We start from the raw sequence: 27,217 nt of genomic DNA, 5'->3' as shown, positions 1-27,217 counted from the left end.
TCCGGCTTTCAGTACCTCCCTCACCTTTGGTGAGGCAGAATAACAAAATCCTCTACTCCCCACACCTGTACAGACGGACTGCTGGGGAGAACAGAGCTCAGCAGTCATTACCGACTGCCCAGGGGAAATGCAGTCTCTTAGAACAGCTTTGGGGAAAAGTGTTATACATTTCCTAATCAGCAAAGATAAAACAAATTCAGTTGAGCACATTTATCAAGTTGTACGACCGTTTTTAAATGGTCTCTGGGTTCAAAAGCTTTCCAGCTGAATTCACATCTGCCGCAGTTGTGTGTGACTAAACGTGTGTTTGTGGTGCAGAGAGCTGCCCCTCAGCCTGCGTCCTCCTTGCCCGCTGGGTCAGCTTTTATTGGTACTGCAACTAAACCCTTGTGCAAGCAAGCAGTGACCACTTGAATCTGACATCTCCCCATGGGATACACAAATCTTACCCAGTAAACACTCACACAACACTACCAGCACTTCACTTTGAGGAAAAAAAACAAACATTTATCTCTCTAGAGAACCTTGCTTTCCCAACGGAAACAAGTTCATTTCCCCTCCACGCCACAGCCACTCTTGCACTCTCTGCCCTTACCTTTCACAGCCTCCGGAGGCTTCCCGAGGAGACGGTGCCTGCACAGCAGCAGCGCCCTGACTGAGCCCGGAGGCAGTGCTGCGCTGCCTTCTCAAGCTGGACTCAGAACCCTGCCCATCAGCCAGCCTCGCCACAGGCTGGCAGCAAGGCTTCAGGGCAGGGGCAAGTCAGCAGCTGAGAGGGCAGGGTCACATGCAGCCTTGGTTCCCTTGCTGCAAGGCAGAGCTCTCCTCGGGAGGGGAAGCACTGTACTGCAGTTTCAAAAAGCCACTTACTTGCCTTCAGACACCCATAAGAAAAGCAACCAAGACTTTAAGCACAGTAACCTGCACGTGGAAGAAAGGAAAAACAGTTCTAATATGTCCTGTAAGCCTTTTCTTCGTTAATTTTCTCCTCCTCATTGACACCTGAAGAAGAGTGACAGGAGGCAATGTACTCCCTAAATAATAGTCTCTCCTCTCCTCATTCTAGAAAGGCACCTCCAGAAGATGCAGACAGACAGCCTTGTGTCCCTAAAGGCACTCAGAAGAAAAGACGACATTTAACACTCTCCTTCTGGCATAACACAGTCAGCTATTAGCGTATGAAAATACCATACCTTTCCTCTACAAATGAGGCACCAAAGATTACAGAGGTTATCCTGGATGGAGAAGACCAAGATAATTTTTTTTTGCCGTAGTCAAAATATACCAGAACATGGACTTGATTAATTCCAAGCCTGGAGTTAACTTGAACCTTCTGGCTCAGGGGTCAGCATTTCAGGCTTATATAATAAACACCAAGTCATCTGGGACAATCCTGGAATATAATACCATAGCCTACAAACACTGAGCACGTCTTAGACTCACAGAATAACAGAGTATCACAGACTTCCAAGCCCAGAGGCCTCTAATTTTTTTTTTTTTTTTTTTTTTTGTATAAACAAGCAACTTTTAGAAGTAGGCAGGCAACATTTTAGTCAACTGTATTAAGACAGAACTCCATCTAACACTGACTTTATCAGCTGTGAGATATCCATAAGGACTGCAGGGTGGTTGGCTGGGTGTGTATATATATAGCAGGAGATATACATACAGAGTATGTATAGCAGGAAACTACAAATTGACATCTAGTGGAGGTGGAAGAAAGGAGAAACAAACTAACAGACCAACCCTCAGGAAATTCTTCATTAGCTTTCTGAAGAGGGGGAACAAAAGGAAGATTTCTGTATCAAAAATAATAAAATTTCAAAAAAAAAAAAAAAGATTAAAGGAAAAGCAAAATACTGCTCTTCCAGTACATCCAGCTTTGTAAACTCTGTTCTCTCTACATCACATCCATTGGACTGTGAACTAAACCAGCTTCATTTAAGCTCCTAGAAGCTGGCTGACCCAGGCTGTGAGAGATTTGGGCCCTTTGCAGTGACTTTATCCATTAAGGATAATCTGTATTTGGCAAACCAACACTGAGAAAGCCGAAGAGAAGCAGGCTTATGCTGAAAGACACTCTGGGACACCTCTTCCTCACTTGCCTCCCCAAACCCTAAGCAGTGAACTACTGGCAGAAATGTCTGACGTGAAGCCATCATCCTGAAACTCTGCCAAATAACGTCACATTTAAGGATGACCCAGGCTGAGTCACCTTCCCTGGAGGTCTTCAAGAAACGTGCAGATGTAGAACTCAGTAGCACGGTTTAGTGGTGGACTTCAGCACTAGGTTAAAGGCTGGACTGGATGATCTTAGAGGTCTTCTCCAACCTGAATTATTCTATGATAACTGGCTAAGACAGAACATAATTCTTTTATTCCCCGTGAGGATAAAAACAGAGCTTACTGAAGTAGCTTTTTAATGTGTTATTTTAAAAAATATATATCCAGTTATCTAAATTTATATATAGGTATTTAATGGGATTTTTCAAAGGTGTTTAGACAGAGAACTTAATTAAAATTAGCAACCTAAGTACCTGAGTACCAGATAATCACATAATGTACTTTAATACCTTCAATCAACTGGTCCTTAATGTAAGAATATTTTTAACCACTGTATTACTGAATTTGCTTGGATATCTGTAGGAAAATACCAGCCCATCTGTGCGCAAGCAGGCTCCTTCATACCGTTAGCACACATTTCATCACCAGTCCAGTGCAGACTACCGCAGTACTGCAAAAAGTAAACACATGCTCAATTATTTCAAAATATCGTTCCTCTCTTGCATACACAGATCAAAAGAGCAAGATCTGGAAGGCTGCGGGATCTTTGCTTGTACGTTTCTTGCTTTAAGCAGACATTCTCCACCTTAAAAGTACATACTGGCGAGACTTATCAGCCCCAAGCAGAGGTCCAGCTCCAGCCTGAAGCAGGGGAAAGGTGCCGCAATCCCAGCCAAGCTGTTCGACAGCTAGGAGTATACGCGGGTAGGAGCGGGGCTGACACAGGGCACTGCAGCCCCAAACCTCTCTCCAGTGGGAAGCCTGCGTTTGAACGCTACCAGGCACTGCAGGGAAAAGAGCTGCACTGACGTGCTGTCTCCCTCCAAGCTGTGCTGTGCACGGCAAGAGAAAATCCAGCACCCGTCAGAGCTGGTGCTACCCTCAACACCACAGAAATAGGAGCCTAGCCAAAGAAAACTACTGTTTTAAGACACCCTTTTGTCATTTTTACTCACAGTATTAGACTATCAACCCGACTGCACTACTTCAGTCTGTACTTTTAATATTTAAATGATATCTATTCAAATCTGATTAAACCAGTAGTATAAAAAACAGATTTTGTTGCTTGTTGTTGCTCCTCAGAAGGAGTCACAACATTATAAGACACATCTAAAGTACCAAATCATTGTAACTCAATTACATACCTGGTTAACAACACCTGGGTTTTAGAGCAACGTCAGAGGACACTCCGAATTGTCAGGACACTGTCTGGCAACCGGAGGAGAATTTTTAGAAACGGTATTACAGCATCGCCTCCCTCATTCCCAGCTAAACCACCAGGCGGATCTTCCACCACCCCCCCTCCCTCCCCTCACCCTGACTGCGCTGGAAAGGACAGCCACAAAGTCAGCAGCTTGCTCCTGCTGCATTGCAGCACGAGCACCGGACAGAAAACAAAACTGGCACATGAGATTCAGACACGCCGCTCTGGTCCAAAGGCAGGAATGTCACCAACGTGGCCCTGCTGGCATTGAGAAAGAGGCAAAGCCTGAGCGCTGCTTCCAAAACCAGACAGCGTCACTTCTGTTTACAGCAATACTGAAATATCTTCAAGACGCTAATTTCAGCCTCTACTTAGGCAGCTGCTTACAAGGCCAAGCCAGCCCTGGGAATTGAACGCAAAGATCCCTCACTGGCATGCTGGGTGACCAAAACCATCTGCTTTGCTTTAAGCAACAAAAAGTTGAAGGTTTGCAGCATTTCTCCGAGTCCTGTGCAGGCAGCACGGACAAGCGCCTGCGTTGCCTCAGCTGCGCTACGGCCGCTTTTCACACGAAGTTGTTGAAAATGACAGGAAATGGGTTGGGGTTCCTCGGTGAGAACACCAAAACACCCTCCGCTGGATTTATTTCTTCAGCGAAACATTCATCACAAACACGGGACTGACAGGAGCTCAACCACGCGGTTGCATATTAAGAAATAAACACTAAATATCAAAATAAAATAAAATAAAATAGAAAATCACAATTTTACTGCTCCCTATAGTTACCCAGAGGCTGGAGCAGACGCTGTGCGTTAGGAACCGGCTCTGAGGGCGCTGCCCCTCTCCCCCCTCCCCAAATCACCTCAGCGCCAACGGCCGCCAACGGCCGCTCTCGCGCCAAGCCCGGGGGGCGGGCGGGGGGGGGGAGGGCACCGACCGGTTCCAGCCGCCCCCGGCCGATGCGGGCCGGGGAGGGAGGGGCGGGGCCTCGGGGAGGGGCAGTCACGTGGGGCCGCCTCGCCCCGCCCCTCTCCGGAGGCAGCCAATGAGAGCCCGCGAGGGGAGGGCGGCGGGGTTTCCTCGAAAGCTCTGCGGAGGGGGCGTGGCCTCGGCGGAGGGGGGCGTGGCCTAGGCGTAGGGGGCGTGGTTTGCGCGAGGGGGGCGTGGCCTGGCCTGAGGGCAGGGGCGGTTGCGGTGGGCAGGGGGCGCGCAGGGCGCGGCGCCTCCGCCCCCGGCCGGGCACCGCCAGCGCCCGCCCCAACCGCTCTCGGTGCCGCTTCCCTCCCGGTCCCGTCCCGTAGCGGACTGACCTGCCCCGGGTTCCGCTCCCGGCTCTCCGGCGCCTTTGTGCGGCGCCGCCCGCGCTCCCTGCCCCTCCTCCCGCCGCCCGGAGGCGCCGCCGCCGCCGCCCGGGGCCGCCTGACAGAGCGGGTGGGTGGGGGGGAGAGGGGGCGGGGGCGGGGGGGGCGCGGCGCGGCGGGCACCGGCTCCCAGCTGCCCCCGGCCGAAGCGGGCCGGGGAATGAGGGGCGGGCCCTTGTGACGTCACCGCGGCGGTGCGTCACTCGCCGGGGGCTTCGGCTCCGCCCACTCGGCCAATAGGAGGCTGCGCTTCGATGGAGCGCGGAGGGGGCGTGGCCACACCAGGAGGGCGTGGTCAACGCGAAGGGGGCGTGGCCTATCTGAGGGCCGTGGTCGGTCAGGGCGGCCAGGTCTACCCGACGGTGGCCAAGTCTACCTGTGGGTGGCCAGGTCTACCGTCCGTTGCCCTGAGGGGACCGAGGGCGGGAAGTGGCTCTGGCGCTGAGGCGAGGTGAGGCCGGGCTGGCTTCCATCTTGCTGCCCGCCACTCTTGGTCCCCTTTAGGCAGGGTTACAGAATTTCACAGAATTTCTAGTTTGGAAGAGACCTCAAGATCATCGAGTCCAACCTCTAACCTAACACTAACCAGTCCCCACTAAACCATATCCCTAAGCTCTACATCTAAACATCTTTTAAAGACTTCCAGGGATGGTGACTCCACCACTTCCCTGGGCAGCCTGTTCCAATGCCTAACAACCCTTTCTGGTAGCCAGCCTGTCGGCATGAAAGCTGTGCAAGGGATGGGGAGCCCCATTTCCCTGTAGCTGCTATGGGAATTTGATCGCTTAGGCAAGCCACGATGGCAGGTTTTGGAGCACAAGCACCACACAGCAATCATTTGCTGAGGAGAGCCTTGGTCTTTGTGGATGCTCCTCTAAGCATGGCTGCAGCCTCCGTCACCACAGAAACATGGGGCAGCAGTGCTCATGTCCTCCTGCCCACCCATGGTGCCCCCACAGTCCTGCAAGCGCTGCTTTGTCCTCCACCCATGACAAATTTCCCCCATTGTACAAGCAAAGGGGCTGTCATGCCACAGCTAAAAACATGCCCCTGCAGCAACAGTGGAAAAGCGAAATGGTGTGGGAGTGCCCATGCTGGAATTCTGGGACCGCAGGCAGAGCTTAAGCATGTTTCTTGTGCCTGGTTCAGGGCGGCTGAGATGCCTGCATGAGGAAAATGAACCCACGGGGCTTTGCTGCCCTAAAAGGCAGAGTTGTGTTCTGCACTATCACCTCATGGCCTACCTGAGACCTCCTTATTTTCCAACAAAAGGAGTGTTCTATTGGAATTTACTCACTAAAGCAATGAGAAAATAATTTCTTCTGCTTTTTTGAGGGAGCTTACAATCAGTTTCGGAGCAGAGCTATGGAACTGTGACAGTATGGCCAGCCCTGTCACTCCTGCAATAATAAACTTGCATAAATAGTTTGTGAGGGAACTTGCTTCTGCTTTATACAACTTGTGTCAGTTGACAAAGAAGCTGCAGTTTGAGTGTACCGTGAAACCACTTATCCTTTGTCTTGTGGTAGGAGCTAGCGCCGTAATAGGTATGCTGCTCGTGCTGTCCTTCTAGCAGCTCTTTAAATAAATAGATGGCTCTTTTCCACTCATTCATTCCCTGCAAATCCAGACATGTTTCTGACCAATTTGTGGCGTACACCTAGATGTTGTAGGGACAATGAATATTAATATCAGATGTTACCAGTAAAGTGTGTAATATTTCCAAGTTGTGGAGGTCTTCATGTGACTATTGCAAAATCGGAGTACCTTGCTTAAATGAGAAAAGACAGGGGGAGGTTAGCAGTAAATGGAAATGATGGCTGAAAGCAGTTTGTGCCAAAGCCAAAGGGAGAGGAGGAATTCATCTGGGTGAGGAGGATAGAGGGTTGGTGAAGTGTTTGTTGGAAAGCGAGGTTCTTGCTAAATGTGAATATGAACTAGTGTAGTTACAAACCCTTTGTAATTAAGTAAAATTAGGAACCATCACTTCTATAGCTGTAATCAACATTGGGCTGAAGAAAGAAACTATAGAGAAAATACTATTTAGAAAAGTAATTACCTTCTTGGTGTAGGTTTTTGTTTTGTTTTGTTTTGTTTTTCTTGCCCATTTTTAAGATTTATTAGTTCAAGTAATTTGTTTCAAAGCAGGGAGAGAATTGAATACTTTCAAGCATGCTTGGGTGAGTTACATTTTTCAAAAGTAGGCCTTTGATATGGTGCCAGCATCATGCTAAAAAATTGTACCATTAAAAGTTTGTTATAACTGAAGTGCAACATTTGGTCCCTTTCAGCTCTAGTATGTACTAAAAAAAAACCCACACCTGTATCCAGTCAAAACTATTATTGCATTTCCTACAATAGTTTAATATGGCCAAAAATTGCAATTTAAGCCTCAAATGTATTCAGGAAAAATGTATTCATTTTATTAAAGATTCTACATCTCCCTCTTTATTCGATAACTTATGAAAAACTAATACAATCCGCTCAGTTTGAATGCTTAGAGAATTATTTTTTTTCTCTCCTTGTAAACTTACATGGTTGATTTCAGTTAGAAGCTTACATTCTTTCAACCAAACCATTTTTTATTTCTTCAGTTATCTTCAATAATTTATACTTATTCATATGTAAAGAATGCTAATAGGAATTTCTTTGGTGCATTAAGAGGATCGGCTGATTCCAAACAGCAGGATTTGTCAGGCGACTTACAAGGACTACTTTTCTTTCTAATGGTGACTTGAGTTTGTCAAAATCCAAGACGATGTTCACTATTCTGTAATCGATAAGGCTTTTCAAAGGTAAGACATTTTTTTCACTTTATGATTCAGCTCTCTGAACAATTAATGTTACCATGATTGCATCAGTAGGTTTGAGGTCATCTACTCTCTTTGCCTCAGCTTGTGCGATCCCTATCTTGCCTTGTTCTGAAGCCTTTCACTGATGTATAATTTTCAGTAACTTTATTCCTATAAATAATACCAGTGCACTACTTCTTAGCCTTACCAAACCAAACCAACTAATTAAGAATAACAAGCTTGTGCTCAGTGTAAATTAGAGCAAGTAGGGAGAGGGTGGGATGGGCAATATTGCTATGTCTAGGCTTAACCTGAAAAACAAATAAATAAAATTAATTAAGTTTGCCTGCATACTTTTTTTTTTTTTTTTTTTTTTTTTTTTTTTTTGTCCCTTCTTGAGGAGCTGCTGCAATATGGTTGGGTCAGATAAGGTCATACGTGCCTGCCATGTCACAGCAGGCAAGTCTCATCTGTTCCTTATGATAATATAAAACTGAACTGTAATTAGAGCACATAGATGAGTTTATAGAACTTTTCTTAAGCATATGTCCAAAAAAAAAAAAAAAAAAGATTGGTAGCCTGCTTTTCTTATTGGCATAGTGATAAAATTAAAACAAAGGAAACGGTTTAATATCATACAGCCTTAGATGAATTGAGTTGCTGTTTGCAAAAAGTCCCAAGGAGATCCAGAAAGACATAGCTCCAGAATCTGCTTCAAGTGTGCAAACACAAGCTGTCTATTCACGTGTGTGAGCAATGAAGAGCTCATCTCCCTCTTTCCGCTATAGTAATTAAAGAGTTACTTGGAGAACTTAGCCACCACTGTCTGGCAAGCTGCTGTCTTTGTTCCTGTGACTATCAAACCTATACTGAAAGGCACTAGGGAAATGCCTCGGAGGTCTTCTGTCCACTTCTGTAGCCCATGTAATATTTTCTTCATCTGCTAGAATTAAAGATTCAACCTACAAATCCAGCTTAATTTCACACTCTAAGCAGTTATGATTCGACGTTCGCAATCTTTCTACTTGCTCCCTCCTCTCTTCACAGTTTGCATTAGCAATTCCACTGCCACCAGTGCTTGCAGCTGATGAAAGCTGTGTGTATTTTGATGAGTTGCAGTCCTTATCATGCTCTACTTGATTTTCTGCAGTTGTCCTGGCTCTGATGGGTTATTGTGAATAAAAAAAGCTTGTAAAATTATGCAAATTGATGCACAGCATTAGGCATGCAGTACCCAGTTAGAAAGGATGCTATTTTTTTTTATCCTTTTGGAGAATCACTTATTCTTGAAAATGCTCTTCCGACTTTTTCTCTGGCACTGAGAATATTGCTGTATCATTATCGCGTGGAATTTGGACAACTTACAGACACTGCAGATAAGTGATACTACGAGACTGGAAGGTATGAAGCAAGCATAAAAAATTAAAGACAGTAGAACTGCTGTCAGCACGGCAAAAGCCTCCTAGTCTCGTGGAGAATGATGAGGAAGGATTAACAGAAAAGTGTCTGTTGTACAGTGGCATTTTCTATGTAATATATGCTATAATACTGTGTAATATCGTTTGCTCTGTGGACAAGTTAGCAGCTGGGGGACATAGAAACACATCAGAGAAGTGGGTGATAAGAATTAAGAAAGAAAATAATAAAAAAATAAAATTAAATCTTCTTTTAAATGGCTGCAATAGGGAAACCTAGAAGGTTTGGAGGTGTGGAGGGAGTGGAGGAACGCTACTGTAGATGTGCAGGAGCACATTTAATAACAGCACCCTTAGGTGGTTACTGTTAATGATTATCAAATTCGTGACATGAAAAAGAATAGTTACAGATATCCCGCTTTCTCCTGCAGAAGATTCAGTCATTTGCAAATGATGTTCATTTTCATGTAACGTTGTCTACAACTGGTGTCAGATTATACAACAGAAAATGATCCCCTCAGAACCCGCACGCTAATACAAGGTTGCAGAAATGAGATTTTGATTGAAAATAAGACATTGTAATCTAGTCTTCAAGGTGCCTAAGTATGATTTGTTTCTTGATCTAAGCTTTTTGATAGTTCATTCGAAACACGTAAGTTTTATGGTGAAGCATTTAAACGAAGAACTGAAGTATCACACCATCAAAGCGCCACATCTAAACTGGCCAAAAGTGATTACTAATATGATACTTCTTGTGTATAAAAATGCATATATAATGAGTTATCTAGTTGTCTTGTTTTGGTTTTATCTCAAGAACAGGGAGGAACACCTGCCCTAATGCAAGGAGAGAGTGGTTTCCTGTGACAGCAGGCACGTATGACTCTGTTGTGGTTCAAAATCCGCTCTCAAAGGTCGTGTTTGCGTTTTACATGAAATGTGTGACTGAATTTTATGCTTTGCCAGGTAACAATAGCAGTGATGCAAGTGTTTCCTTTGGACTCTGCAGGTCAGGGCTAGTGATAATGCTGGGCAGTGGTGTGCCGGAGCCCCGTGCTCCTCGGGGGTGAAGGATACTGGTGCTCCCAGTGCCCCTGTGAATGGCAAGGGGGCCAACAGGGGCAGAAATGTGCCACTTCATGTTGTCTGTTGGAGCTCTACTTCCAGACTGAATGTTTCTTCGATTATGCCTTTAATGAAGGTACTTATATGAAGAAAGTAAAGGGGGGACCCCACATTCAACAGGGGCAAAAGTTAGCTTTTCCTGTCCTCTGCTGCTTTTGTTCCCCCTCCATCCATGACAGAAATACGTGTTTAGGTTTCAGTCATTGGCAGGACATTCTGTAAAAGCACAGCATTAAAAATGTCCAGAATTAAGACTTTCAAAGCCGACAAGATACAAACCAAGAAAGTCTTTGGAGCAATTCTCACTCTTACTGCACTCGCTGGAAAGCAATAGTGACTCCCACCTTCTACAGATACATCTGAATGTATGTAGCTGTAAAGATGACAACATCCCTTGTTTTGCAAACCCAGACTGACTTGCAAGTGGGCTGTTGCTCCAGCTGTGTCTGACAGTTCTCCCCAGTGTGGGTGCTCCCGTAAAGCTGCTCCCAAGCTCGCCATTCACATCTTTGTGAAAGCTTTAAAAGAGCAACCACAATGAAGATGTAAGATCGGTGATAAAAGTGACATGCTGCACAGCTCAACAATGCATAGCCTTTGTGTAACAGCAGCAGATACTGGGGGTCACCCCAGGCACATAAAGGATATGTAGTCCTTTAAACAGTACTAAACCTGTTGGGATATGGGCTGGTTTTCTTGCCAAACAAAAGAGTACCAGGAAGAGTAAAACAAAAGCTGTGAAATCCAGGCTGCAGCTGGTGTGAGGCAGTGAGATCTCAAGAGCGAGCTTGTTGGTTGGGTGTGAACACCCTTTTCTGAGAATCACGGACAAGGGCTGGAAATCTCCCTGGCTGCTCTCAGCGGTGAGACCACAAGAGGCCAAGGTGTGCAGACAGAGGACCGATTAACTAAAATGCGCAAGGCTCTGCTTTGGTGATGGCAGTGATATCACAGCCATGAAGCTCAGCTCACGCCCCAGGGAAACTACCTGGCACTGAAAAATAGCTGCTGAAGGAGCAGCCCTCCGTGCTCTCTCAGCCCTTCCTCTCAGGACCTGACCTTGCCAGGGGGAGTTGAGAGGAATAATGGCTAAAACTGCCCATGGGGAAGGATCCCAGCGAGGAAGAGCTGCGCTGCAGTCCCAGGCTGAGTTTGGCCATCCTGAACCCAAGCTGATGCCCTACAAAATGCACGAAGCACGTTCCCACTGGGCACCACTGGAGGAAACAGCCTCAGTCCCAAGGCACTGTTTTGAGATGCAACCTTCAGTCAGTTGAACACGTAAGCTGCAGGAATTACTCTAGAGGACCTTGGAAGTCTGCTGATGTTGACTTACAGCCAGTTTGCATTGTTGTACAAAAGCTTTCACATTTTTAAGCTTTCACATTTGTAAGTGTGTTAGCGTGAGGAGTAAAAGCAAGTTCCTGGTCACACATAAGATCAATTTTACTGTTAATGGCAACCTCATATTGTTTCCTTGCTCTCTTCCAGGATGAGAAGCAGCTATAATTATCTCTGTTCTTTCCCTTCTAAGTGTTGCTCCACAAATAATTATACCCACTAAACATCAAACCAGCTTTAAACATTATTAAAACAAGCCAGTGTCTTAGTATCTTGAGGACTGAGACCATAAACTGCATTAAGGGATCATATGACACTCAAAAGACTTTGTGAACACTAAACGTTCACCTATTTACAGTGGAATTATTTAGATTAAAGAATGTCAAGAGTCAAACAAGAAAAGCAAATGTGATCTTTCAGTGGGTTCCTCTTTGTGGGCCAGGTCTTGTACTGCATGCACGTGGTCAAAATCTGCTGAGGTTCTTAGACCCACATTGAAAGGAGGAGTGTAGCCTTTTTAGGGTATGGGCATTGAAAGGCACTTCCAAAATCCCATCGTTTCCACCCAGGGACTGAATTACTGGAAAGGTTGTGAACAGGGCGGGATGATTCTTAAACTGCCTTGCCTCAATGAATTGTTATGTTAGCTTTCTAATTCCTTTATCTCACAGATCTTTTGCAAACGATCCCGAACCAAGTGAAGGGTCAGGCTGAATTAAAGTAATTGAAAAGCCAGTAAATTACACACAATTTGTGACTTGTGCATAGGGATCATCACCTCCAGCTGCCCAGCTGAGATAAAAGTTTATTTCTTCAGGCTCTCTAACAGGCAGAAGGGAATGAATGATTCAATTAAAGCAGGAGAGGAAAAGCAGCAGTCAGAAGAAAAAAAAAAAAAAGAGAGAGAGAGAAAAAAAACAGAAATCCTGGAAAAAATGCACAATGGGAAAGGATACAGTAGAGAGCCAAAACAAGGGGAACTGACCTTAACATGTTATGGCTACTCAGCTGCATATTTCCTGTTTATTTTTGTTTACTTTGTTTTGCAACATGCTCTAGGCATTTAATATTTTCTAATCTAAACAAAGGGTTATGATTTGTTTTGTGTAATAACTATATCAAATACACAGCAGACTTTTTTTTTTTTTTTTTTCCAAAAAATGCATATTCAGAAAATGCTTTTTGTTTCAGTAAGGCAAGCATTTTGGAAAATATTACAGAAACAAAGCAAATATATCTTTTTTTTTTTTTTTTCCAAGTCATGCAATTGCACAAGTTGTCTGCACTGCTCAGAGATGTTTTATCTTTACTAACCAAGTTAAAGGACAATTTTTAAAAAAGTGTTTTAAAATTAAATATTATAGACAATGGAGCTACCAAAGGCTGACTGTCAGCATCTCTTTCCCACTTGTGTGTTTTAAAGATTAATTTCATGCTTCAGGCTTGCCTTCAGCAGTGACACGTGAGCTGTCCCTCCTGTCCTGGCTGTGCACCTCGTGTCCTAGGACATCGAGATCCTGTTCTGCACTGCGAGGGCTGAGAGGGAGAGACAGTGCAGGGCTCTTTCCGGATCTCAGTAGGAAACACCCAACAACAAATGATGTAATGAAATAGCTGTTTCAATACGACAGAATAAAAACAGGTGGTGAGTAAATTTTTCACCCCCTGAGATGCTGGGAACCCTGGTTCCACACAACATCAGACAGACTCTGGATGGATTTTCCTACAGCATGCTGTGCTGATCCCATCCGTGGTCTGCCACCCTCCCATGCCGTGGTGTCCTTCGCTTTGTGTACCAAGTGAACCCATACATCTTCTCCTGACAGGCTGGACTGTTACCTCTGTCTGAACACCCACCAGTGCACAGCGCAGTCTGACACAGGGCCTCCAGCAGGTTCCCTTGCAGCAGCTGCTCGTGCAAACCTACAGGCTGCTCAAGCCCTAGGTATGAGGCCTGGTAGGGCAGGCATGGTCTGTTCATGCTGCCTGAATCCTTTAACACAGTGTCTTCTTCAAGGCTCCCAGTGCAGATCCCCAAGGCCCTTTCCCCTCCGTCAATATTGTCTGAAACCAGTTGGTGGATTCCAAGTGCGCTGGGAAGCAGGAAGGGACAAGACAGATGAATGTAAACATACAGCCTAGTCACGTAAACTTCCAGTTTCTTGGAAAGCTTAACCAAAAAAAAAAAAATCATGTTAAAAATAGAAAGACAAATTAGGCACTGACAGAGAAGAAAGCAGTGAGAACGACTTCCACAGAGTAACACTGAGCTCCTGCAAAAACCTTACACCTTGGGGCTTCATGAGGCTGTCACCCTTTTTTTTGCCCAGTCACAGACAGGTTACAACCTCAGCCACAGCTTTTGTGACAATACCAATCTTGAAAATTAAAACCGTGGCTTTGCACCAAGAGCAGTTTTGCTCCTAAGCTCGCAAAGCAGTGAAACATCGTGACTCATGGCCGCCCTGACTTCATTATCTGACTATTTCTAAACAGTAATTAATGGCTGTGCTATCTTACGTTGTTTATTCCGTACCTTATCTCAGAACTTCATCCTGCAGTCCTTAATTGCATTGTAATCCTTGCTTTCAGTAAGACTGCCTGCAAGATGGAGGATTATTTGTGTGAATAAATTATTAACTGGAGAGTGTGTGTACGAGTCCCCACTCAGCTATTCCCAACTCGAGAAGTAATTAGTTATTTGCTAAAGGCCTGGCCCGGCATCTGTATCGATCAGTAGATATCTCTTGGCTTCAGTATGCTTTAGTTTGGGCTTTAGTACTGCGCTCCCATCCTCTGAGGCCTGGGAATGACTTTCACGTTGTCTCCTTCCTGGAGGACAAGGGTTGGGAATGCTGTGGAGACACCACAGCTGTCACGGGGGAGAAAGGGCCCTGTGCTCCTGCCAGCTCAGCAAAGCCTGCAAGGACAACACGAGTGCTCGTTCACTTCAAATTTAGCGTGTTCTTAGTCTTTTGATGACTTTAAGTGGTGTGGTGGCAGTTTCCACAGGGCTCTCACTCATTGCCCGATCGCCCCTGTTTGTCCATGCAGGTGGTGTTTTACCTGCAGTCACCCCCCCAGTGTAATACCTCCAGCAGAAATGGCACTGTATGGGAAAGGGGAAAGGAGACAACACAAGGGACACCAAATTATGGAGCCCTGTGTCTGGTTTCCCTAGGTTTTCCATGGAGGGATGCTGGGGTGAGGCCTGACGCCCTCATCTTCTCCAGGGGAGTCCTTCCACTGGCGAATAACTCACCTGGTGGAAAGGAAGGGCCCTTATGGGGCTTATAAAGCATTGTGGGGCTTATAAAGCATCTTCTGAACCATTTTCAGCAGTTTTAACTCATTTGCTCAGTATTGCAGGGGGCTGGTGACCAGCTGGTGCCAGCAGTACATTGCTGTCCCATGCGGGCAGCAGGGATCACTTCAGAGACCTGCTCACCGGGCCTGGCCATGCGTCGCATGTGTAAGGCCAAGGTAAAGCCCTGAAGCATCAGGTGGCTACGTTTGTTTGACACCAGGGTTTGCAAAATTAACGTCGAGGGTGACAGTGTCTCCCCATCACCGGCCTCAGAGCCTCCTAAATGCCTGCAGGCCTTCCTGCACAAGCCTCGATAGCAGGAACTGGGCACAACCTGCTCCAATTTTATAGAGGCAAAATCGAAGGCCTTCTGTTCCTTGTAAGTCATGCACACAGTGGGAAAAGCCTTCAGCTCTTCTGTCTCCACATCACGCTGACCCGTTTCTTTCTCCTCTTTCCCCCAGGGGAAGTGGCCACATGTGTCACCTGGAGCCAGCCCCATCCAAGAGGAGAGCAGCTTGACAAGGGAAGACATGGAAGGGAACAGAGAACAAACTGAGGTGAAATGTGCCAAATTATGGGCTCTCTCCAACATTTATATGAGTTAAAGCAGCCATTCTTCATCTGTCTTGGGCAGTAGCTGGATGTGGTCCTGGGCAAACAGCTCTGGGTGGCCCTGCTTGAGCAGGGGTTGGATGTAAGAAATGGCTGTTCTTAAATTTAATACTACCATAAGCCACATTATTGATGATTAATACAAAAAATGGAAAAAACAAATTCCTTTTTAGATATTGACTATTTTCTGCCATTTGGATGCTTGATAGCTTGCAAACAGATAAACACGTACTGGTTTATGAGCAGTAAAGTATCGCTTTTATTGCAATTGACTATTCAAAAGGCAAGAGGAAGTAATTATCATTGTTTACATGAGCCATTGCCTTGCAATGTTGTGTTAAGAGAACTAGTCCTGAGATAATCAGTGTTTTGTAACTGTGTTTTTTCCATCTAAAGTGCCTAATCTTTGTGTCTTCTATTTCTTGTGATGTGATGAAGTCTTGCACGCAGGCAGACAAAATCTTGAAGTTGAGGAACAGGTGAACAGTTTAGGAGAGCTGAGTGTTTAATGAGAGTCTGGAAGCTGTCTTATAGTTGCCTATAGTTGTCTTTAGCAATATTCATGTTGCATTGAAGAGACAGGGCTTTATTATTTTCCCAGACAAAATGCCACAGCATATTTTGCACTTGTAAGTTATTTAACATGAAAGCAACACTATCTTGGATAAGGATAGCAAAGGAAGCATGGGATATGAAGACTGGTTGATATGGGAAGACCAGAGAGCACTGACAGGGTATTATTCCAATAGAAGAAGCAGTTTTCCTGGACAAGTTAAAGATTATGAGTGGTCTCTCCATCCAGGGTGCATGTGCATTTTCCTACTTGCTTGTCTCAGATTCCATGCTATAATTCTGCTTGATAGGTAAAGAAATACAAATTAAGCCAGAATCACCAGGGAAATGCATTCTGCCTTTTCGTCCAGAGACAAGCTGAGAACATTTTAGATCTCAGAGCTGTGTCACAGCTCAGATACCCAGTACCACTTTAAGGATGAACAGAAGCGCCCCACCTCTCAGTATAAAACAATCATATTGTTTACTGTTATTGCACCATAAAGGAACATGCTTTTAAGGACTCCAGACTAGTTTCACTCTTTTCATTGTAGTTTTGCTCTTTTCATCCTCTGGTTAGACCAGTTACACCCCTTGGCTGCCCCTGCCCCTCCAGAGCAAGGATGTAGATAAACAAGACAACCTGCTTCTCAAAGAAGCAAACATTAAAAGGTAAAAGGAAAGCTGACATGGCAACTTAGGCAGCTTTTAGACTCCAGAAACCTCAGCAAATCTCACTAGAGCCCTCCTAGAAATCTCAGAACTTGAGTCTAGTGCTTGGGTTCAGCAGCTCCAGCTGTGCTGGGCCAGTGCTGGAGAGAAGTATCCTGAATACTCTGTTCCGTGGGCTTAAGAAAAGCAAACAGGATATGAATTGTAGGCAGTGATGTCTCCTGCTCATGTTTTCTCCATGTGACGGGCAAGCAGCTGGGTGCCTCCACTGTTTCTCACAGGCAGAAGCTTACAGCCACTACCTAATTGTCCAGGCAGTGAGTTTAGCTTGTAGTGGCAGTGCAGCAGATTTTCTTAGGGGATTGCTCTTTTAGGATATGGTTTATAAATACATCCATCTAAGAGACTGTCATAAAAACCTGCCAGCAATTGTTTGTAGAGGGGAGGAGGAGGAAGACAGAAGAGGAGTGTTAGCATTGGGACTTCACTTCCCTGTGGGACAGGCTTAGTGAGCACAAAAATATAAGACTCTATTGCAGATTTGTGACGGTCAGTGGCAGACCTCAAACACTGCTGCATAAATGTGTATTCATGCGAATAACAGACACACCTGAAGAAATAAGAATATGGTGCTCGATTCCAGGACTCGAGCGTGTTGTCAGCACAAAATGCACGCCTTCAAATGAAGGAGCTTTCTGGTGCAGCACAGCCAAGTTCCTTCAGCTGCAGGGAAGCTGTACTGATGGCCAGCATCTGTTCTTTTAATCCCCATTTCAGCCTATCTGCTTCCCATAGTGTTTCAAAGTTTACCTTGGCAGTTACCTTGTTTGATCTTTTCAGTTCTTCTTCCTACATCCCATGTGTGAAATAGTCAGTCGCCTTTAGAAAACGAGCGACTTTCTATCGGCATGCTTGTCATGAGTTAATCAGCAGCATCACCTTTTTTTTTCTTCCAGTTGAGTGGCACAGCCTTATCCCAAAACAGGAAGCAAATTCTTGCCCAAGTATTGCTGAATAGAAGTTGCTAAGTCAATGCTGGCAAGGTCTGGTGGGTGTTAACGCGGTGTGATAATACCTGTGAACAATAAGCATCTGGGGCACACCTGCAGTGGGTGGCCACCAGTCTTCACGAGAAACCATGCCCTGGGTTCCTGGAAGCTGATCAAGAAAGGTTTGAAATGTCGTCTGCCAGATAACAAAAATGAGCTGAGGATATCTTAACCCCCCTCATAAACTCCTATCACAAAAAGCTAGAGCAGGTGAAAGACTGCAGACTTGGAAGAGACCACTTCATCTGAAGAATGCTCAGCATCTCGTGCTGAATGAAACAATTCGATTATTTGCATAGGTAGTTACAGGATTTGTTTCCGGTCAGATGTATGAAATGAGGAAAGGAGTAGATAAAGATTGAGGCTGAAGAAAGAGGCCAAAGTTTATCCAAGGAAAAAAAAAATCCCAAACCCTTTGTTTGCTTTTGTTGTCTGTCTGCACTTCAGAATTCAGCTCCAGGCAGTGAGATCTAAAGTTGTGATAAGATCTTTAATTTTCTTAGATTTTTTCAAAGCTGTGGAAAGGGTTCAGATGCCCAATCCAAGGCCGCAGGCAATCTCAGCAAGATTTATTTTGTGTCCCCACCATATATAACGAAGGCATATATATTTATAAGTAGATTTTGTTGTCCTGGTGGGTGACTGGGTAAAGCACGGTATCTCTGTCCCTGGGCAACAGCCGCCAGCTGATTTTCCTCTCATCTTGCAGAGCAAGGGAAGAGTGGCAGCCTGGCTGGCAACTTCGGGAGAGGAACTGGAGCCGCCAGTCCCAGGTCAGTACAGTTCAAGCCACTAATTATAAATGTCGTCCTTCCATGTATTCAGGGAAGCCACAACTGTTTCCTTGAGCAGGAATGTCAGCTAGAGTTTCCTGAAGCCATGCAGATTATTTTAAACCTCACAGGCAAAACAGCTTCAGGCTGGGAATGATCACACTGTGCTTCTCCTAGGGACAGGCGTCATTTTTCCGAGGGAGTAAAGGGATGCTCTGAGGGGTGAGGCTTGTTTCACTGCATATAACAGCTGTCTACAGCCAAGCATCATTTACCCTCCCTTCCTTGTCAAGGGAAGAGAAAGCATTACTAGAGAAGGGTTATTCTGTGCTATTTAGGTGTCTCCTGTAGGATATTATAAACAGAAGTGCTTGTTGCCTTCCACTGAAAATCTGCTTGGCTTGCTTTGACCCAGGAGCCTATGATGTTGGCATTTCAAGTAAGGAGAATGAGTCTCCTGCACTACTCCATGAACCCAAATCCAAGCTCATCGGAGTGCTTTGTGAGTATGTGAGCACACCTGTGGGAACACAGAAGGACCCTCTCTTATCCAAAACACTCAGGTTAAGCATGAACTCAAACTTATCCAAGGTCAGCTGTGTCCTTGAAAGGTGCTCAGGGAGTCCATTTCCAACAAGACAGCTGAAAGAAACCAGACAGTTTTAAGGAGGCGATTTTCAATAAAGATTTGTCAAGCAGAAGTGCAGCCAAGGGCGAAACCAAGGCACACGTTCCTATGGCCCAGTCACAGTCACTGAATGGCTGAGGTGGGAAGGGACCTTTGGAGATCATCTGGTCCATCCCCCTGCTCAAGCAGGGTCACCTAGAGCACATTGCATGGGATCCCATCCAAGCAGGTATTGAATATCACCAGGGAAGGAGGCTCCACAACCTGTGCCAGCACTCTGACACCCTGACAGTAGGGAAGTTTTCCTTATATTCAGATGGAACCTCCTGCAGTTTGTGCCTGGTGCCTCTTATCCTGTCACTAAAACCCAAGCAGGCCAGAAAGGTTTTTATTTTCCAGCTACAGCAGGGCAGGTGAGCATTAAGGTGTAGTAAGTTGTAAATAGTTTATTCCCCAAAAGGGTAATTACTAGCATTTTTTCTTTTCTGCAAAGTAGCGGCCGAATCTTGGTGTTGATTTTAATTAACTAGCCAATGGGAGGCAGGATGTGCTGATGAGAGATCTCACGAAAAAGTTAATCAATGCTCTGACCTAGTTTAAAGTGTTGCTTAAGTGGAAACCAGGGGGAAGGCGACATCAACCAGTTATGGACCTTTTAGCACGGGGAATCTGTATCACCGGTCAGTTAATGAGGCTGTCTGTAAGTGCGAAGTCCTGCCATGTGATCCACCAGCACTTAAATTAGCATCCTAGAAGAACTGAGGGAACACCCAAGAAATAAGGAAGTCATTTCCAAGGCAAACGTACTTCCATTTCATGAACACATCGAAGAGAGAAGAGGAAAAAGCCCTTCTTGCTCAAACCAGGCACTGGGTTCACGTCTGTGCTTAGCAATAACTTTGGTGTTCATTTATTTTCTCACTGCTGAAAATAAGACACTTCAGGAATTTATTTAGTCGTTTTCTGCTTGGAAAACAAGATAGCTTAGCTTACTGATCATTCCTAAATTCTTCATATAAAAGCAGATTTCTCCTTGTCTCCAAAAACCAGGTCTGTCTGTGATTTTTACCCTGGGCACACAACTATTTATAACTGCCTAATGACTTCTGCAGACCAATGCCACTGCATGCAGGACGTTGATTATTGCCTTATTATTGCTCATGGCCTGCCTTTTGCTTGGCACTGTCCCTGTCTTGAAAAGTTCACTATCCAAACAGGCGGAATAAATTCACCGTAGGAGGAAGGAGATTTTAGTTCACTCCAATTCACAAGCAGGGATTTGAGGCACATGGACGTGAAATGACTGTACCAAGGTGACACCAGTGCTGAGCCAAACCAGCTCATCCTTTGCCCATTCCTCAGCACTACATCAGCTTCCTCTCAGCTGAAGGGAAGACTGGCAATGTGCACTTGGGACTACTGCAGTCGGAAGGGAACAGGGAGACATAATTTTAAAATTAGTGTATCAGGTTAACTACAGCCTTACAAGAATCTCTTCCTTTTCACAAACAGCTTCTGCAAGGTGGTTGGGAGTCAGATGCTGAACGTGAGGTTTGTGAATGTTGCCTCGCTGGCTGGGCTGCTCTGTTTGAATCGCTGCACATCCCTGAATCACTGGAGCAAGCTATTATCGGGCAGCTGAGCATCACATCCTTGTTTAGGTCACTCTGTAGATAAGCGATGGTTTGTGTGCTGCGCTAGTGGAGCCTCAGAGCCTTTTTCTAGGTCACTCCACAAAAAGACATAAGAAATTATTTCTCTGCAAATCACAGCCTGAGGTTTTGCTGGAAGCCTGAGGTGGCTCCCTCCTGGGAGGCAGGAATTACGTACCCTTGGCACCTGACTTCTCCCTAACATGCATCCCAACCCCAGGTGGGAAATAGATGTTTGTAAATAGTCTTGGGTGTGGGGAGGCTTCAGCTTCATGCTGCTGGGTTTTTGTCCAGAATGAGGGACCAACGGCACGCAAAGAGTCTGAAAGACTTAGATGGTGAGTCCTGGGTAGCAGGGAAGGCAGGCTGCCCACCCTGAGTTACCCTTTTACCCTTTTTACACTTGAGAAGGGCACCCCATGAGCTCTGTCACTAAAACCAGGGAGCACTGAGTGGTGGTATCCATACCCGCATGGGGAGCAGTGCTCTCCCTCCTTCTTCCATGAGTGCTACCCAAACTCTGGGCCTTTGCTCTGTGAAGCTGCTTGGGGCTGAGCTCCACAGGGGTCTCCTTTGACATCTGCTTCTACAAGACTCCCCTGAGTATGACTGAGCTACGCTGGACCTTGAAAGAGACATGCTTCGGTGACGCTTCTTGCCTTTATTATAGGCTTCCTACTTTTTTTTTGTTTACCCGGTGATGCTCAACACAGAGGAATAAACGTCTTAGCTCAAAGAAATACTACCTTCCACCTGCCCCATGCATGAGGGATGCAGGGGAACTGAATAGACAGCTGTTAAGAGATTCCTGGCAGAGGATCTTGCACTTGGCACCATGACCCAGGGCACACGATCACTTGGCTCTGTCCACACACACACACACGGATGCTACGTGGCTTGTTTGCAAATGCTGTGACTCCATCTGAAAGGTGCCAAGTGCCTGCAAGCATCCAGCAGGATGTTGTTGGTGACTTCCTTAGTGAAGAATGTCCCGTCCTTGGTGCCAGCAACAAAGCCCTGGCATGACCAGGAGGCAGAAGAACAATGTAATAGTAGACTTCAGCCACTTGAAGGGCAGTTGAAAAGGTGACGGAGCCAAACTCTGCTCGGATTCAAATTCTTCTCACTGGCGTGGTGGCAGAGATGGTGTCACAAGAAGCAAAGGACACAAATTGTGCCTTGGAAGGTTCAGGTTGGGTGCTGGGGAAAAAACTTCCTCATGGGGAAGGTGTGCAGCCCTGGGACGGATCACCAGAGAGGTTGGGGAACCTCCATCCTTGGAGGCATTTCAAGAATCTGCTAGACAAAGCTGCAGCTGACCCCATTTAGCATTGGCAGTCACCCTCCTTGGAGCAGGAGGTTGAAGTAAAGGCTTCCAGAGGTCTCATGCCCATCTGATGACAACGCTTTAGAAAATAAATAAATAAAATCCTGCTCTTGCCCGTTGGCACGTGCTGCAGGAAGATGTAGGACGGGGCCTGTGGATTTCCAAAGCCTGACAAGCCCATGCTGTGGGAGGAAGGGAGTGGAGGAAGGAAGAGCCCAGACCAAGTACCAGTTGCTCCTGGAGGGCTCACTCGCTGTTTCACCAGCCAGCAACCCCTCTGGCCTTTCTCTGGACATGGGACAGCTGCAAGGACAGGTCTGTGCTCTGAAAACACCCCTCGCAGTATGTTTGCCCTGGAGATGAGAGCAGACAAATGAGATATTTGCCCCCTCCTGATGCTCTCACAGGGTGCAGGGGAGGCAAAGAGCTAAAGAACATCACGGCTGGTGAACCTGACGTTCTGTGCTGGTAAAAGATGAATGCACGAGTTCAAATGTTGATTAAAACCAGTGATATGCCTCTTACCTTCCCTGCCCATATCTTATCCAAGCCTGCCCAATACCTATGCATGTGTCTTGGCTTAAAGTTTATGCTCACATGTAACGTATTAACTTCTGGTGCTGAGCGGGGCTACCGATTGCGATCATTCAGAGGTTGTATTACCTCCAGGGAAGGTGTTGCATTTCTGGAGGTACACAACACGTTACGCAGGGCCTAATTTCAGGCTTAATTTTGTCCCAAAGCTGTACCGAAATGCATTTTTCAAAAGCAGTTGTAACACAATATTGGTACAGATGGCTGGTCCATTTGGCATTCAGCATAATGAATCAATGGTTAATTATTTCATGGCAGAGACGTAAAATGACTGCCTTTAATTATATTTGAAATAAGACAGCATGTACATCCTGAAAGATTATTATTATTTTTTTTTGATTTAGTCATCCTGGGCAAGAGACCGCGTAAACAATATGGATTTTAACCTCTTTTTTTGGGGGGTGGGGTGGGGAGGGAGGTTGTAGCTTAATTTAAACTGTGCTTTGAAACCACGACTGCAGAACTGGACATGTGGAAGCAGCACATGTTATTGTGACATATTTGAGTGTAATTTTAAGGGATTGCACAATAAAAAGTGTTTTCAAGGGGAAAATTCAGATGAATCCTCAATCTTGTAGTTACACAAGGGAACTGGATGGGTAGCTGCTATTAGTGCTAATGTAAAATCCACTGCACTTCACCTTATTCAAGGGCACCTAAATGTACCACCAGCTTTAAGAAGCCTCAAATCAATGAGATGAGTATTCATGCTTGTCAAAAACAACTGCAGGAACAAGGAGCAGTCTCTGCATGGTGAGTTCTTGTCTGGCAGATCGCACCCTGGATGGGAAGGAGGAATTTGGGCAGCTGTTGGATCAATTCACAGCCTTCAGTGCAAAGGGTTCTGCTGGCACCAGATTTTGGGTGGCGCAAGTCCATCTTTTGCTCAGTTCTTGCCCCATTGTAGCTGTGTATCCTCTGGAGCAGGCATCACCACCTGCCTTCAGGGACAGATCAGTTGGCCTCCTCGGACCTGTCTGTGCCATTTTGGCACAATTGGCTCTGCTCTGGTCCCTGCAGAGGGGTTTGCCCTGCCTGTGACAGCTCAGTCTTCTCCCAAAGGCTTGGCTGTTGCTGTTGAACTCAAGGCTGACGAGCAGCCATGGACACAGCAATCCCAAGTAATCCTGGGCTTGGACCTGATGTTGGAGATAAATGTGAGTGTGCAGCCCCCTGCCAGCACCCCATGCTGCCCCTACCCTTGTTTGAAACTGGAGGGGCTCTTCCACTGGCACAGTCCATCCCCATCAGGACTCCTTGTGACTCACATTTCCCTTCTGTGCCGAGCGTGGATGGCACAGAGAGCAGCACCAGCTCTGGTATCACAATACATTTGGGGTGGGGGTGAAGTACGTGCACCCTTATGTACTTTAGAGCAGCTCTCAGGGATGGGGGAATCCTACCCCATAAGCAGCATTAGACCTCCTACTTTTTGAAGCTTTTTTTGTTGCCTTACAAGTCAGATTTCTTTTTTCTCCACCTTTAGTCTAGGTTAAAATCAGTTGGGTGCACACGGAAACACGACTGTGTTAGCTCCCCGTGGAGGGCGTATCTTCTTTCTGCTGCCATTAGGGTTAAACTTTGCTTTCAGTGATGTGCTCCTGCTAGTAAGGTGGGGGTCTCTTACACAGAAGCCCTTTTAAGGGGCATTAAGGGTTGTAAATAAAGCTTTCATTCATTTCTGAAGCCTTCTTTATACTGAAGCCCATGAATCATGCCAGCTAATGCCAGCTCGAGCGCTGATGGCCAATGGTTTCAGTGCTCCACTTAAAGCTCTGCAGGGAAAGTCCCACAGATTTTTAAGTCTGATCCCATTATCATAATTTTTCACATGACTTTCAATGGATTTGATATTTATGTAGATACAGAGGACAGCCAGAGCCTCTCTCCCTAGCATCTGTTCTGATCCAGTCACTTCTGGGCTTCAGATCTAGTCTGGCACTTTCAGCTGTGTTTGGGAGACTTTTGGATGCTCTGCTTCGGCAGGATTTCTAAAGGGAATATTCTTCCCACCATCTCCCAGTGCAGAGTTGCCAGCAGGGATATTCCAAAGACATTTTGCATTTTTTTCTGCTGCTTCGTGTCTGTTTTAGTTGCCTTTCAGCCCTCATCAGTTCCTCGAGTTTGTGATTAGAGTCTCATTTAACACCCTTTGCTATGGAAACTTGTATTAGTGCCAGGGAACTGCTAAGCAAACGGCAACGCAGAGCTTAAGAGTGGGAGGGAAGCATCATGAGACACGATGTTTCTGAGGGAAGTGGAAGGTGGAATTCCTTTCATGTAAAACCAAAAACCTGCAGCAGTACTTTCATTGTGTCAAATTCCTCCCCCAAATCTTTCTCAGGTTCCTCTCGCTTTGCACTTTTGTTCCCCTGAGTGTCTAAATGCTTGTCTTAATTTATCCAAGAGACGAGGAGGTTTTATAAAGGAAAATTAAGGATGAGGATTCTAAAAGACACAAAGCCTGCTTTGCAAACGCTGTCCTCTTCCTCAAAAAATGGTGGATGGGGACTGGAAGGAAGTGGGGAAAGTGAAGGAAGGGAGGCAGGAAGGATGTATGTACAGCCAGAGCAATTATCTTGCAAGAATCATGTAGCTATCTTTGTTTCTGTAAAATGAAACATGCTGTGTTCTAAAATGACAAGCTTTATTTCCTATCTGTGGGAAATCGCTGTCGTTTAGCAGCTCCAGGTTTCCCTGATGGTGCGTTGCTATTAAATGATGTGAATCATGGAAATTACAGCTCTGCAGAGAGCCAGCGCTGGTGCCTTGCCCCCGTCTCCTTGCGTGGTCTTGCTTGTCACAGTTCTGCCACAGGCACAGCCACTTAAGGTAGCATAGAGACATGCTGGCTTGCTTTATGAAAAATATTGTGACAATGGAAAAGAAAATCACAGACTTTCATGTGGGCAAAGTAGGAACTGGTTGAGCTCTCCCACCTCTGAGTGACTTATGCTGTTATGTGTGTATCAAAGCTCCAGCTGGAGAAGCAAATGAGTACTTCTCACCGTGGGATAATGGAGAAAGAAAGGTACATTAGCTCTTGTACGGAAACCACAGCACCAGAGTAAAAATGAATACTGTGGGGAAACCATTTCAGCTCTTGCTTTCTGCATTAAAAATATGAAAAACTTATTTTTAGTTTAAATACAAGCTTCAGCAGTGATTTGGAGGCCTAAGTGCAGTTACATCAGTCCGTTAAGTTATTGATTTGTTCCTTGCGAGTCTTCAAAAACACATTAGAGGTGTCTTGGCTTGCTTGCCTGTACTGGCACTGTCATTTGGAGTGAAATCTTGGCTTCAGACTTTCAGAATTGTGGCAACAATTGCAATGGGCAGCACCTGCCCTTTTTATGCTGGACCCTGAGTAGCCTGGGTCAGAAGAATGGGGCTTGCTGGGGCTTCTGCACCATAACCACGGCTTTCCTTTTTCTTTTTCTTTTTGATCTAGTTGGGTAATAGTGTATTTTTTTTTAGTGGGATTCATTATTGATGCTGTGATCATGCACCAGGAGCCCTCTTGTATACTATTTTTCACACTTCACCCGATCAGCAAAAAGCTGCTGAACTCACCTTTGTCTGATTGAAAAAATATATATGCACCTTATATATATGAAATCGATATGTATAGGTTAATCTACTATACTTTTAGAGGAAGCATTCCTCTAAAATGCCTGCTTTCCAAAACTTCAGCATTTCTTATCAATTCAGTCATCTTTAGAGTTGGAAACATTGGCCTTCGATCCCCTGGGCTGGGGTAGAAAAGCCCTGCAGTGCAAAGCCAGTTTAAGGTGGGATTTTGGTGTGGAAGAGGCAGGCGGATGCCGTCTTCTCCCCTGAGAAGGGAGGTTTGTGTGAAGCTGAGCACTTGGGATCCTGCGTGGTTAGGATCCTCCCTGAGAGGAGGAGAAATCACTAGTAAAATTCTGATAGGGTTTTGCAACAAGCCAAGACAGTACTTCACGAACACAAAGAGGTTTTCTTCATTTAGGTAGCTGAAGTATCCTGCCTCCCAGTTGCTTCAGACACCTCTAAGCACAAACAGGCCAAACTCTCTGTTCATCACTGGAGAGGAGCTGTGGTGTGCCAGGTGCTGTGGTTTCGAAGACCCGATCAAAGCAGACAGCCACAGCCAGCTCAGCGTTCAGGCTGTGCTCATGGCTCTGTCATTTTTTTCCTTCAAGATTGCTCCAAGAGGGGTAGCATGCTCCACACTCCCTTGCTTTTCAGGGGGAGAATCCAGTCAAAAGTTCAAGAATGTGTCAGCAAAACCTAGCCCCGAGGCACGTGCCAAATTCCACCTGCTGTGGCCTGGTCTAAGAAGCGCCGAGAGGCCGGGACTCCACATCACCATCACCCAGAGGAGAGCTCTCCGCCTGAAGACTTGGCTCTGTTCCCAGAGAGTGAGCCAGTGCCTGAGTCACCGCAGCTTTGATTTTTATCCTTTTTTTTTTTTCTTTTTCTTAATTAGAGGTCTCTGTTCCCGTGCCTGCCCGTGCCTAACCCTGTCTGTGATGCAGCTAGTAGAGA

The 27,217-nt window shown here is 45.8% G+C and overlaps 1 protein-coding gene and 1 long non-coding RNA gene across 8 annotated transcripts in view; one reads left to right on the top strand and one right to left on the bottom strand.

Annotated features, from left to right (window-relative positions):
* Positions 1-4,955, bottom strand: part of GPCPD1 (glycerophosphocholine phosphodiesterase 1) — a 42,874-nt gene extending 37,919 nt beyond the window's left edge. For 2 of the 7 annotated variants that reach the window (XM_027453472.3, XM_027453473.3), the window contains exon 1: positions 4,798-4,955. The gene's annotated coding sequence lies outside the window, so the exon portion shown is untranslated. Of the gene's footprint in view, positions 1-595; positions 718-2,573; positions 2,597-3,428; positions 3,493-4,273; positions 4,317-4,349; positions 4,397-4,797 lie in introns of those variants that run through there. The other 5 variants (XM_027453470.3, XM_072035342.1, XM_013099136.5 and 2 more) reach the window with 5 other exon arrangements.
* A 3,284-nt stretch (positions 4,956-8,239) lies between these two features.
* On the top strand, positions 8,240-23,034 carry LOC140001990 (uncharacterized). The gene is made up of 4 exons (XR_011807825.1): positions 8,240-9,041; positions 15,290-15,385; positions 18,423-18,486; positions 18,902-23,034. It is a non-coding gene; the product is annotated as an uncharacterized lncRNA (long non-coding RNA).
* The last annotated feature ends 4,183 nt before the right edge of the window (positions 23,035-27,217 follow it).

Source organism: Anas platyrhynchos, chromosome 3 (genome assembly GCF_047663525.1).
Source record: "Anas platyrhynchos isolate ZD024472 breed Pekin duck chromosome 3, IASCAAS_PekinDuck_T2T, whole genome shotgun sequence".
Taxonomy (NCBI): domain Eukaryota; kingdom Metazoa; phylum Chordata; class Aves; order Anseriformes; family Anatidae; genus Anas; species Anas platyrhynchos.
Note: the sequence above shows the minus strand (reverse complement) of the source record. Positions and strands in the feature narration are given on the sequence as shown.